A 12132-nucleotide genomic window follows, 5' to 3' on the forward strand; every position below is an offset into this window, starting at 1 on the left:
GCTGCTGACTGGGGCTAACCCACTCTGCTTAGTCCCCGCGCCCCCCCAGGAGCCCCGCCTTCAGGGCATAGCTTAGGAGACATGGTAGTGTTGGGTTGGCGGTTGGACTTGGTGATCCTAGAGGCCTTTTCCAACCTTAATCATTCTATGATTCTATGATTCCCTAGGTGACCTGTGGGGGTGGGGCGTTCCAGGGGGTCAGTGCTTGGAGGAGGGGTGTGGCTGGGGAGGCCGGACTGTGAGGTCACAGACCCTTCTGGGCCATGCCGTGATGTCCTGGGCTGTGCCGCGGGTACAGCTCAGGCAGTGCCTGCAGCAGCAGCAGCAGCAGCAGCAGCAGCAGTTGCAGTTCCAGCAGCAGCATGGTGCAGGTGCGGGGGACCGTGGCCCCCAACCACCTCCTTATTCTCCTCCTCCTGGTGGCCCTGCAAGCCCGGGAGGACTGGGCTGCTCCGTGGCGAGCACGGGGATTAGGTAGGTGACAGGCGAGGACAGGCACCCAGTCCTGGGCAGCGTGGAGCAGCGCCCAGCGCACCTTGGGGTGGTAGCGGGGCTGGGGCCGCGGTGGGGCAAGGCTGGGAGAGCAGCAGGGCTGGGCTGAGCCAGGGGAGCTGTGGCCAGCTCCACGGGCAAGTGGGAGGCAGTCGTGCTGTGGGGAGGCACAGGGGGCCGCGGCCACTGCAGGGGGATTTTCCAGGGAATGGTGGGGCCGGGAGCCGTGTCGCGGGGTGAGAAACCATCCCTAGAGCCGGCCCTGCGCCGCCCAGTCCCGCTGCAGCCTTCCTGCAGCCTGACTATCGGGGCCAGAGCTGCATGGCCGGCCAAGGGAATAGCCTGCGGGAGTGCTTCTACGCCCGGCTGGTCACAGCTGTGCCCCGAGCCATGGCTCTGCCGCTCCCCAGCTGGGTCCGGCTTTCAGCCCTGGGGACGTCTGTCCTGGGTTGATGTCCGCTCAGGAAGACGGGAGCATTCCTGCTTTAGCCCTGCAATGCTCTGCTTGATTACAGCTCTGCCTCCAGGCCACGGCCACCAGGCCTCTCAGGAAGATGCTGTCCAGGAGCCCCAGGGTGATCCCACAGGTATGTCACTTGACGGAATGAGTAGTTAGCTTTGACTACGCTGGTCATGTGAAATTTTCCTTAATCATTTCTTGGCCAATGCTCAGACATGCAGAAGAGCAGAGACGGCACAGCTCGGGCTCGGTGATGTGCCCTGGGGCTCTCTGCCTTGCAAAGCCATCTTTGCCAGACCCTGCGAGCCTGTGCTGCTTCCAGTGCCTGCTGCAAAGCCCGCGGGCTCTCTGGGGCTGAGTTCAGAGCTGGTGTGAGCTCCAGGGAATCCTTTCTCCCGACAGCTCCACGCATGGTTGCTATTGGATCACCGTGGTCCAGGCACCCAGGAACTGTCTGCACGATGCCCCTGAGTGGAAGGGAGAGAAGAGTGCCATGCAGCAATCCCGCATTTCAACTACATTCACTGCATCCGTGAATGAAGAAGTATCTGAAAAAGTATATCGAAATATTTCACGGGAGCTGCTCTGTTCTGTTTGTTTACAGACGTGGCTGGAGGCAATGGACATCCAGCTTCCCCGCTGGCTTCCAGGGGTGACGCGCAGGGAGATCGCAGCATGGGTACGTCATGGCTTTTGACTTCCTTTGAGAGCTGCCAGCTCAAAGCCCAAGTGTGAGCGAGGCATCTCCTGCGGGTGTGAGAGCACAGACCTGCGTGTGCGTGCCGTGTCATTAGGCGATCCCCACCTATGCTCCCCTATTCGGTTATGGTGGCGGATACCCCAGCGTAGGATGAAAACTTCTCATGGCTGTTTGGTTGCAGATGTGGCTCCGACTCCTCGGCTGGGTCCTGCGCTGGAGCTCACCTGGCACCCCAGGGGTGAGTCGTCAGTCTTGGCTGACTTCACAGACTAAGCACTCCTTTTCAGTATTTGATCAGAGAGAAATTGAACGGGATACTTTCTGTTAAGCTCCTCAAAGAGCAAAGTATAAAGGTGAAATAGGCAAACCTAAGTACAAACAAGACGATGACATGCAATCTCCTAGTCTCTCAGCACGTCACGTTTTGCTGTGTACTGGTAAACTGGGAAGTGCCTAGTGCTGACATTTTTCTCTGTGAACGGCACATTGCTTGCACTAGAGATGAGCTGCACCCCCAAACGCCCAGGCTTTGTTTCTAAGTGTTAACGTCTTTTGCTTCCTGAAGATACCATGTTCCTGATGAGGAACAGTTACTCCTCATTAAACAGACCATCCTTCTTTCTAAAGAGATGGACCACCAGACTGTGCAGAACGAAGAGCTTCAGGAAGGAGGCAGTCCCACGGTGCCAGGCTCCGATGAAAATCCAGCAGCGATTCAATCAACAGGCATGCCAGGTAATCCTGTCCCCCAGTCCTCCAGGGTCACATATCAAAATCACTGGGGGTCTGCAGGGTCCTCCCCTGGTGCCCGCTACTGCACATCGTGTCAGCAGCCAAACTCTTAGTAGAGAGCAAGTGTTCTAAAAGAAGGCTTTACCCGTCTCTCCTTTTGGCAGCGCTGTCCGACCCCGGGGAAGCCCACCACGCCAGCATATACGACTTCTTTCAAAAGAACCCAGGTACTGAGCAGTCTTGCAGGGGCCATAAGTGGGACACGCTCCGGAAAACTGGAGGCATGCCCGCGTGCACATGCTGGAGAAAAGGCCAAGGGGGAGAGCAAGGTTCAGGTGTCTCCTGAGAGGGCCTGACTCCGTCCCCTCGGGGGGTGGGTCCTGTGGGGAGGGAGAGCTGCGGGTGGCACTCCCTGATGCTGGGGTGGGCTTTGTCCGTCTCACTCAAAGGGGCGATGGGTCAAACAGCTGCGCTCCCCCACGTGCTCTCCACCTGCCCTCATGAGTGCTCCCAAAGGGTCAGAGTGAGCCTCCAGGCAGCGGCACGAGCCAGCCTTGCAAAGCGAAGGTGGGGGAGCGCAAAGGAAATTGTGGTTTAGCTGTCTAGTTCCAGTTGTGTTTTAGAGAACTTCGTTGTGGTTTTCCTCTTGTCCTGGGGGTCTGTGGGCTCTCCACTGCCACTTGTGAAAGTGCCCAGAAGATGGCTGCAAGAGCTCGCGGTTCAGCTCACCATGTGTGTCTGATAGCCTTACTGGGTGATGAAGGTGCCATGATGGGACCTGCTTTCCTGAAGGGCTCTTTGCCTTGCTGAACTTGCCGCGGCATCGTCCTGCCCTCTCTGAAGGGAGTCACCTACCATCACCCTGCAGTTTGCCGGAAACGCACTCAGTGGAATGAGAACAAGATCACATGCAATCTCCTAGGCGTTCAGCAGGTCAGGGTTTGCTGTCTAGTTATGTCTAGTTACACTGACTCGCTTTCTTTCTAAAGAGCTGGACCGTGAGACTGTGGAGAAGGAGGTGCTTCAGGAAGGAGGCGGTCACATGGTGCCGGTCTCTGAGGACAAAAGAGGGGCAATTAACTCAAAGGGGGTGCCAGGTAATTGCTGTCCTTTGGTGTCATAAGTCCAAATCCCCTGGTGTCTGCAGGCTCTTCCCTGGGCGCTTGCTGCTGCACATCGTGTCAGCAGCCAAATTAGGAGTACGGAGCGACTGCTCTAAAAGAAGGCAGGAGCACCTCTCTGAGGATGACTCTTATCTCTGGGGTGTGGAGGTTATTGCCCTCAGTGTGCCACAGACACACTCGCTCCTAACCCTCTGTGGATGCAGGGAGATGCTCACCGCCCGCCGCGCCCCTTCACAGGAATTTCAGAACTCTGCCATTTTGGGAACGAGGCCACCTGAGCCACGGTCAGTAGGGGATGACAAACGTGACTCTTAATCCAATGTCCCTCCATCAGTACCTGCATCCCAGAGCTTGCTGTGTGTCCCCCCCAGAGGCCCTGGGCACAACAGAGGGGGATCCCTCCAGTGACCTGAGGGCCAAAGGGATGCCCTGACAGATCGGCCACGGCTCAGAGGGAACCTCCACACCATCCTCCTGCATCCTCTGTGCATGAGCCTTAATGATTGGCATATGAGGCATTCCCTTTCTCGGATTCTTGGCAGTGCTGTCCGACCCCGGGGAAGCCCACCGTGCATGCACAGCATGTATTAAGTTATTCAAAAGAACCCAGGTACTGAGCAGTCTTGCAGGGGCCATAAGTGGGACACGCTCCGGAAAACTGGAGGCATGCCCGCGTGCACATGCTGGAGAAAAGGCCAAGGGGGAGAGCAAGGTTCAGGTGTCTCCTGAGAGGGCCTGACTCCGTCCCCTCGGGGGGTGGGTCCTGTGGGGAGGGAGAGCTGCGGGTGGCACTCCCTGATGCTGGGGTGGGCTTTGTCCGTCTCACTCAAAGGGGCGATGGGTCAAACAGCTGCGCTCCCCCACGTGCTCTCCACCTGGCCTCATGAGTGCTCCCAAAGGGTCAGAGTGAGCCTCCAGGCAGCGGCACGAGCCAGCCTTGCAAAGCAAAGGTGGGCGAGCGCAAAGGAATTGTGTGCAGGTGTGAAGGGTCACCAAGAAGGGGGAGCAAACCTGTGTCACGGGGAAAACTGGATTATGGCCATGCCAGAGCGTAAGCAAAGCTGAGAGGAGTAAGAGAGGCTCCAGAGTGCATTGAGTTGCAACGGCCTTGGGAGTTTCCTTTGCTTCTCCTGAAGCCAAGGAAATGTTGCAGCCCCAGGATGTTCACTGCTTCACAGACGCTAACAAAGTGAGAGGGGACATTTCCTGGCAATGTCAGGCCTCCTGTGAGAGGAGCAGTAGTGTGCAGGACACACTAACACACAGAATCATTCCTCCAGGCGTGGATGACAAGAAGGACACTAATGCCATGGATCCAAAAGATTTCCGCTCCTACTGCACAGAAGGCGCCGTGGCGGTCTTGGGCTCCATGTTGTTTGGGATGGTTTTCTGTTGTGCAGTCTGTCTGTGGTGGACGAGAAAACGGTGAGTCGGTTGTGGGGGGCAGGTCTTGCCAAACTTGTGCTAGATGGCTGCTATTAGCCGCAAAGCATTTTCAGGTAGGGCATTCTGGAGTGCCGAGTTAGTTACTGGCCAAACTCTCCTGAGATTTCTGCTGTAAGATGTTTTAACTGTCCTCTCAACTCATGGGCGCTCTTTGCTGAAACCTGGCCTTACTCTTGCAAGGTCAAAGTGACCCTGCCTGGACAAGAGCAGACCCCGCAACACGTGTGCCTGGAAAAGCAGCCGCCGGCCATGGAGCACCGGGGGGAACCAGCTGATGTCATCATTTTGGATTTCAGTAAAGCTTTCAATACTGTCTCCCACTGTCTCCTTGCTTCTGATGTCATGGGAACCTGAGTAGTTGCTAGGGCAGAAGCAGGCCCCTGGCTTGTGCCGGTGCATTTTGGTCACCCTCCGGAATAAACACTCCAAGAGGAAGGAGACGCTTCCAGAACACATCAGGAAGTAACTGACTGAAGGGGGGAAAGAACAAGAAAGAGCTGGCTTTGTTTCCTGATATCATTGTTTCCAATGATATCAACAAAAGAGATTAAAAAATGCCCTGTACAAAAATCCCTTACTGCCTTGTGTTTACTGGATTTCCTACAGTTAGTTAACTGAGTTCACTTCAACTTCCATGGTGCATTCTATTATGACAGCTTACCAATCCCCATTTCCTACTTAGGAACCATTACCTTGAAGAAAACATAGAAAATCAGTTGTATGCAAGAAACGTCACCTTATTTTGCAGGATTTAAGTCAGAAAGACAAAACTCACTCTCGCTCTCCCACTGCTCACAGCCCATCAGCACTGGGATACAGCCTACGCCTCCTTTGCCAAACAGGTATTAGGGGGAATCGTGGCTCTACGTCAGACGAGGCAGCGGGCATGTTGCAGGGGAGACACGCCGGTGCCACGGGAATGGAAGATGTTTAGAATATGTGGAAGGGAGATACTAGCGTGGGAAAAGTTACACCAGTCCTCATTTAGAATCAAAAGAGCAGCCAGGGAAAGCAAAAAAGTGTGAAATGCACACCAGCACCTCCACGAACGTGGACACCAATTTGAAAAGCCAGGCGAAAGCAACGGCAACAAGAACAGCAGCTTGTTCCACAAAAGCTACCTCCAGCTGAGGAGAAGCGCACGCTGCTCTCTAACACGCGAAGCCGCCTGCGAGCGCCTTTGTTACAAGGCCTTTATGAAGACAGACCTTTCGGCACCGGCAACACCTCCCAGGACAGCACTGACTGCCAGAGCAGAGACGCCAGCACGGGAAGACTCCTGCACTAAAGCTCTACCACAAAAGAACGCCGGCTGTCCTTGAGCCTCCTTGCAAAATGCAACACAGTGACAACAGAGAGCTTCACATCAACAACAAAGTTTTACCTCACAGTAAAACAAAGAAGGGACCAACAAAACCGATCCCCTTTTTCTAGACTTCTTCCAAAAAGGCCTCCCGGTATTAACGCTTCAATTTTCCATGCAGAAGCTCCTGACACCAAACATTTTCCCACTGCGCTAGGCGCTGCCTTTGCCTATTCTCCTACGCTGCTGCCAACTCGCTCTGGGAATGAACAAAGAGAACCTGCCTCAGCTCACTGGCTCTGAACGCCGCCCTTCTGCCTCGCACAAACCAGGAAAATTGGTGAAATGCCGTTCCATACCTCTGAAACGTGCAACCATTATAAACCAATTGAATAACATTCATGTTCTAAAATCAGATTTACTTTTACAAGAATCCTATTCAAATAATACTCCATTCACGGTTTCAGTTTCCTGCTGCATTTCACATGCGTATCCAAAGGGAATAAGAGATGATCCCAGAAAAATTTAAAAAAAAAAGAGAAAGAAAATGAAAAAAGAAAAAGAAAACAAATGCCCCCCACCAAATTCTTTCTACGCTTCTGAGTTTGGGTTTTTAATCCCATTCCTTTACTCTCTGAATGACCACACAGCTACCCCTGCACTAAAAGGCAGGCACACAAGCCACTATAAATACCCTGTGTTAATCCACCGATGGCTTGACACCTTGCACCAGAGTCCCTCTAAGTCAGTGTTAACCTGTACAACTTAGCTGCCCACAGAAGACAGACCCACACGGAAAAGAGTCCAGAAATTAAGGTGCTCCTTAAAGCCTTCATACAGGAGCGACAAAAACTGCAGAGAGTGATGTTAAGACTAGAGCTGCGTTTTGCTTTTAAAGAGAGTCCGTGTGGCAATCAGACATTCAGGCAGATTAAAACCCCATGTTATGTCACGTCCAGATCTGGAAGGAGGGGTTACAGAATAAATTCAAAACACAGGGGCAGTGGCCAAGTGCCAATTTGTCTCCTTGGTTTCGCTCACCCTGACCCCCGCTCACCACTTGGAAGCTCACAGCCCAACGAGCAATACCTGTGCCCTGTCCATGCTCGTCTCACTCATCCAATAAGGGCAAAAAGACAGGAAGCAAAAGGAAACCAACGGACCAAGCACGCTCGTACTCAAGAGCACTCGTCAGGGCACAACAACAAAAACTCAGAGAAGCTTTGGCTTTATTCCAACACTCATAACCTTTATCACACAACAGGCAACTTTCCCCCCCAGGGCTTCTTCATATTCTTCCCATTCAGAAGTGAGCCCCTGGGTCCTGGTGCAGAAAACCCCCCCTGAGACAACAGCGAGTTACAACTACATTCCATTTCAGATCACTGCGGTAGGCACAGAGTCAAGGCGTGGCGTGATCTCTCCTCCCATTTCCTCTCCCCAGCTTACCTAGATGGCAGAAATAAAACTTAACGGAACTGTCCTTTTTCACAAACAGAATTTCCTCACGGATTATACACCTACGCCAGCACACAGCTTGCCTTTCCACCTAAGCCTCTGAGATTTATCAAGATGATCGCCAAACTAACGCAGTCGAGCACCAACCCAACTCGTCGCTTTAGAAATCACCACCGCACAAACGCTTCCTACCAGTAATCACACTGTAGCGCTACAGACAAACAAAACCCCACCTGGATTCTACCGAGTCCAACCAAATCACGTTCTGGAGAGCCGAGTACTAAGTCACTCTTTCTTTCTTGCACATTCTAAGGTCATAAAAACAGACCGACTCTCCATCTTCCATTAACTTACGCTGACTCCTGTCTACATTCAGATTAGGAGGCGAGGGGACGGGACATCATTTAAGCCTACAGATTAGAGAAGGCAGGAAAAATGAGTAACATTACACCAGTGCATCCCACCTACACGAGCACAATAGTCAATAAGCAGAGACTCAAGGACTTCAGGCTGAAAGGCAATCTTTTAACAACCTGTCAGGTAACTCACTAAAGGCTCTTTTTTCCTCGCCTAAGTCAACAGAAAAATGTGGTCTGCTCTAAAGTCACCTGCTTGCTAGTCCGAGACCCATGGGAATGTGCCTAAGTCTGTTACAGCACAACCACGGAAGCCCGAGAGATGTTCGAGACAGTATTTCTGACGGAAATGATTCATTTCGGACACGTATGTTACAGACACTTTAAAGGGGGGGCAGGGACGGGTTGTTTTTCACTCTGGCCAAAAAAAGAGACAGCTTTCAAGGCCTTTTTGTGGAAGTGGACAATTAGGTAACTGCCTGCTCTACCATAAAACCAGAAACCTTGTTTTACTATCAGCAAACTCCAAAGATAACGGTACCTTTAAGCCCACCACTGTACATCAAGGTGCTCTCGACTGGAGACTCTGCCGTGACGGCGTGGTGACGCAATACAGGGAAAACACCTCCCGACAAAGTGACGCTCCAAAGCTGTTCCCGAAACGGCATTGTGCAGCACCTGGCAACAGAAAAGCTTCGTTTCTCCCCTGAAAAAGCACCTGCCCTTCCTGGCAGAACAACTGCTTTAACCACTCCTGACGTTCCAGGCTCGTACAGGCAGAGAACACTTCCCTCTGCTTCTTCCAAGCCAACCAGCAGCCCCGTTCCCTTCCGCCAGGAAAACTCCTTTACCACACGGGCGGTGGGAGGCTGCTCACGGACTCCACTGAAACGGTGTGCAGAGAGCCGCTCCCCCGGCACAGCGCTCACTGCCTCCAGCTGAGGACCACACGCCAGCCAGGCCAGCCCATCTCTCCCTGGAAGAGGGGAGGAGGCTGCCTAAAGCAAACTCCCAAGGGAGCACTGAAAACAACTGGAGAATCACAGGCGCTGCCCCTTCCCTTCAAGAGAAGACCCTAACAGAGGAAGACAGGCTTACCGAATTCTGGTCCATGACTGAAAATCCCCCAGCTGAAACCCTCAAGCAACACAGCTTGAAACCAACCACCTTATGATTTTGCATTTCTACCGGACGTTCCTGCACTGCAGAATTCTGACTGCTTGGGGTAAAGATTACAGTCTAGCGATCTAGAGTCCTTATACCATATTCAGCTTGAGTTTGCTAGAAAGCATCCTAATACCTACGGGAATACAAGTCCTAAAGCATACTGCTAAGCCCATCCTTTCCTAAAACTAAGCCAACTCCATTCTAGTTTACTCATTTGGCTTGACACACGCCGCCTTTGGGCAGGGATTTGCACTTCAGCAAGGAATTACCATCCAATGTACGCTGCGGGAGTGAATTTAAACTTCTACACGTGCTGATTACAGAGAGAATTTAACACATTTCCTTTCACTGAACTACTTGCAACCCGAAGGAAGTATGAGCTCAGTTACTGCACTTACAGGCAGGTAGAGAGACTCTACGTGTTCTTAACAGAAGCCCCGACACCCGCATAGGCACCCAGCTCTACATTCACATCACCTAGAAAGGCAGCCACCTCACCTGCTTAGCCACTCTCAGCAGCTCTCACTGGACACTCACCCGCATCCCAGGAAATGCTTTGCAAATCTGGCGGCAGCGCTCAACAGGGCTGTCCTCTTCCTTCTGTTTGCACTCAGGCTAGAAAGGAAAAAAAAACAGCGGGGTTTGGCTCTCTAACGTTGTAGCAGAACTAGTTCTGCATGCGATGTTACGATGATACAGGTGAAAACGGACCAGAACAACACTGTGACTTTTTTGAAGACTGCCTTTCATTTCGTCAGCAATCGAGGAGGGCTCAATGACTCGGCATGGTGTTTTAATAGCTCAAGATTGGTGCAGGCTCCTGTCATTGCAAAGTTGAACGATACTAATGCTTTAGGAGTAGAATTTTTCAGATTTTCTTCATAGTTCATCCTTTTTCATCTCTCAAAACCTCATGCACCTGAGCAGCACCAACCTGACACAGCTGATTCTGTGACCCTGTGCTTCAGGGAACCTCCAGGCAATAACAACTTTATAGCAAGACCCAATGTCAAGGAAAATGCTCACCTCTGGAAAACTTCCCACGCAGCACAGAATCTAGGCTTCTCTCATCTTCCCCAAATGCCTCAACAGTCACCTCTGGAAACTGCAGCAGGCTGCTCGTTACCTGAGCCGTTAGGGCTCGCATTCTGCACTGGAAATCAAGGGAAAAATGCAAAAAGAGACTCCTGTCAGCCATCAACGTTTTGGAGATTGACACAAGTTTCATCCGTTTGCCGTGAATAATCTCCTATCCCTCTCCTGTAGCTCTTTTCCTGAACAAAATGGCACTAAGGACAGGTTTGGATCTCACAGCAGAGCAAAAGGAGAACCCTTTGCGTTTCCGATGCCTACGAGGTCACCAACAAAAAGGGATGCAGAGGTATTGACAAGATAAATAACAGGGAAAAAGCACCGAGACTCTGAGTTTGGGTCTACTCACGCACGTTAGGAAGATGCGATCTGAGAAAAAGCAGATTTTCAAAAGCTGCTCAGTAGCAGCTAGAAGTTTCCATTTGTCCTTTCCCTTGCTTTTCTACTTGATTCCTTATTGTCCATTGCCTTCTAGTCGATTTCACGCATCGTTTAGGTCTTCTTCACTTCTGGCATGTTTCTTTTGAACATGGAGGAATACTAAGTTCTTAACTACCTTCACTCTCAAGCTCCTCCACCAAACATACCGTTGATATTTTCACCTTACAAGCAATACAGGCTTTCAGAGCTCATCAGTTATACGCTAGTTTTCTATATACTGACGATGTAACCAGAACAGTGCACTTGAAAACACTGAGGTTTTTCTATACTTAAAGCCTCGTATTCCTTATTCCAGTCCTTCCCTTCCGATCGCCTGTCCTTACCACACCTCTGCAGGATTTCACCCACATATCTAGGCCCTTCAGGCAGTTCCCACACTTCTGGAGGTGCTCCACAAAGAGTTCACGTTTCAGTACATCACCTGAGATTTTCCTGTAGAAAACTGAAGAGCTGAAGCGATTTGCAAGATTAAATAGGCGCATTAGGAAGAGATGCTCCCTACACATGGAAATGCACACTCCTTCCATTAACTGTGTTTGGCAAGGTCTGCAATGCTTCCTGAAAAAGCCTCCGGAAGACAAGGCAGATTTCATTCCCTTGTTCTAATGGCACTGCTTTCTTCACGGACTCTCAAAAGGAAGATAGGAACCATAGCTCACTCGGCCTGGGTGTTACACCCGCTGACCAAGGCGGGCATCGGACAGAGTCCTTACCCCGTGCCACAGAGCAGTACAGCCAGCCACCTACACGTGCACACACAGCGCGTGGCGTTACCTGTGCCGTACGTGTTCTCCTGCAAACAAAGGGTTATGAGTGCTCCTTCCACTCTGCACTGAGAACCTGTTCTCCTTACAGCATAGGGGGTCACAGCTACCTCTGAAGCCCACACTCTGGCAGCAACACCAAGTTACTAAAGGGAAGCGTCTACAGCTAAAGACAATTTATACAAATGGTACTTCTGTGGAGAAAGATTAAGCTCTAAGGGCTGGGCAAGACCCAAATAACAGATATAGCTCAAGGCCAGCGTTGGAATAGCAAATCACTCAGGCAAAACATCTCCCATCACTGCAGAGCACAGCAAACTACAAAAACCCACACCAATCTTTAACAGGTACTTCAGAACCAACATGGTGCAGGTGGGATAAACTAATACTGAGAACAGGTAGATCAATGCTGTGACCAGCAACTGTTATTATCTCGACCCTTCGTGCCTCACGTTGGGCACCAACAAGGACTGCCGTGGTTTAGCCCCGGTCGGCAACTAAACACCGTGCAGCTGCTTGCTCACCCCCCTCACCCCCGTGGGATGGGGGAGAGAACCGGAAGGGCCAAAGTAAGAAAACTCGTGGGCTGAGATAAGA

General features: G+C 51.7%; 1 long non-coding RNA gene across 1 annotated transcript in view; it reads right to left on the reverse strand.

Annotated features, from left to right (window-relative positions):
* Positions 1-12132, reverse strand: part of LOC142048938 (uncharacterized) — a 497607-nt gene that overhangs the window by 416567 nt on the left and 68908 nt on the right. The window contains exons 3-4 of the long non-coding RNA XR_012657563.1: positions 10265-10391; positions 9776-9853 (exon numbers count right to left, since the gene is read on the reverse strand). This is a non-coding gene — a long non-coding RNA (uncharacterized LOC142048938). The remainder of the gene's footprint in view (positions 1-9775; positions 9854-10264; positions 10392-12132) is intronic.

The sequence above is a fragment of the Phalacrocorax aristotelis genome, chromosome 29 (assembly GCF_949628215.1).
Source record: "Phalacrocorax aristotelis chromosome 29, bGulAri2.1, whole genome shotgun sequence".
NCBI classification, from domain to species: Eukaryota; Metazoa; Chordata; class Aves; order Suliformes; family Phalacrocoracidae; genus Phalacrocorax; species Phalacrocorax aristotelis.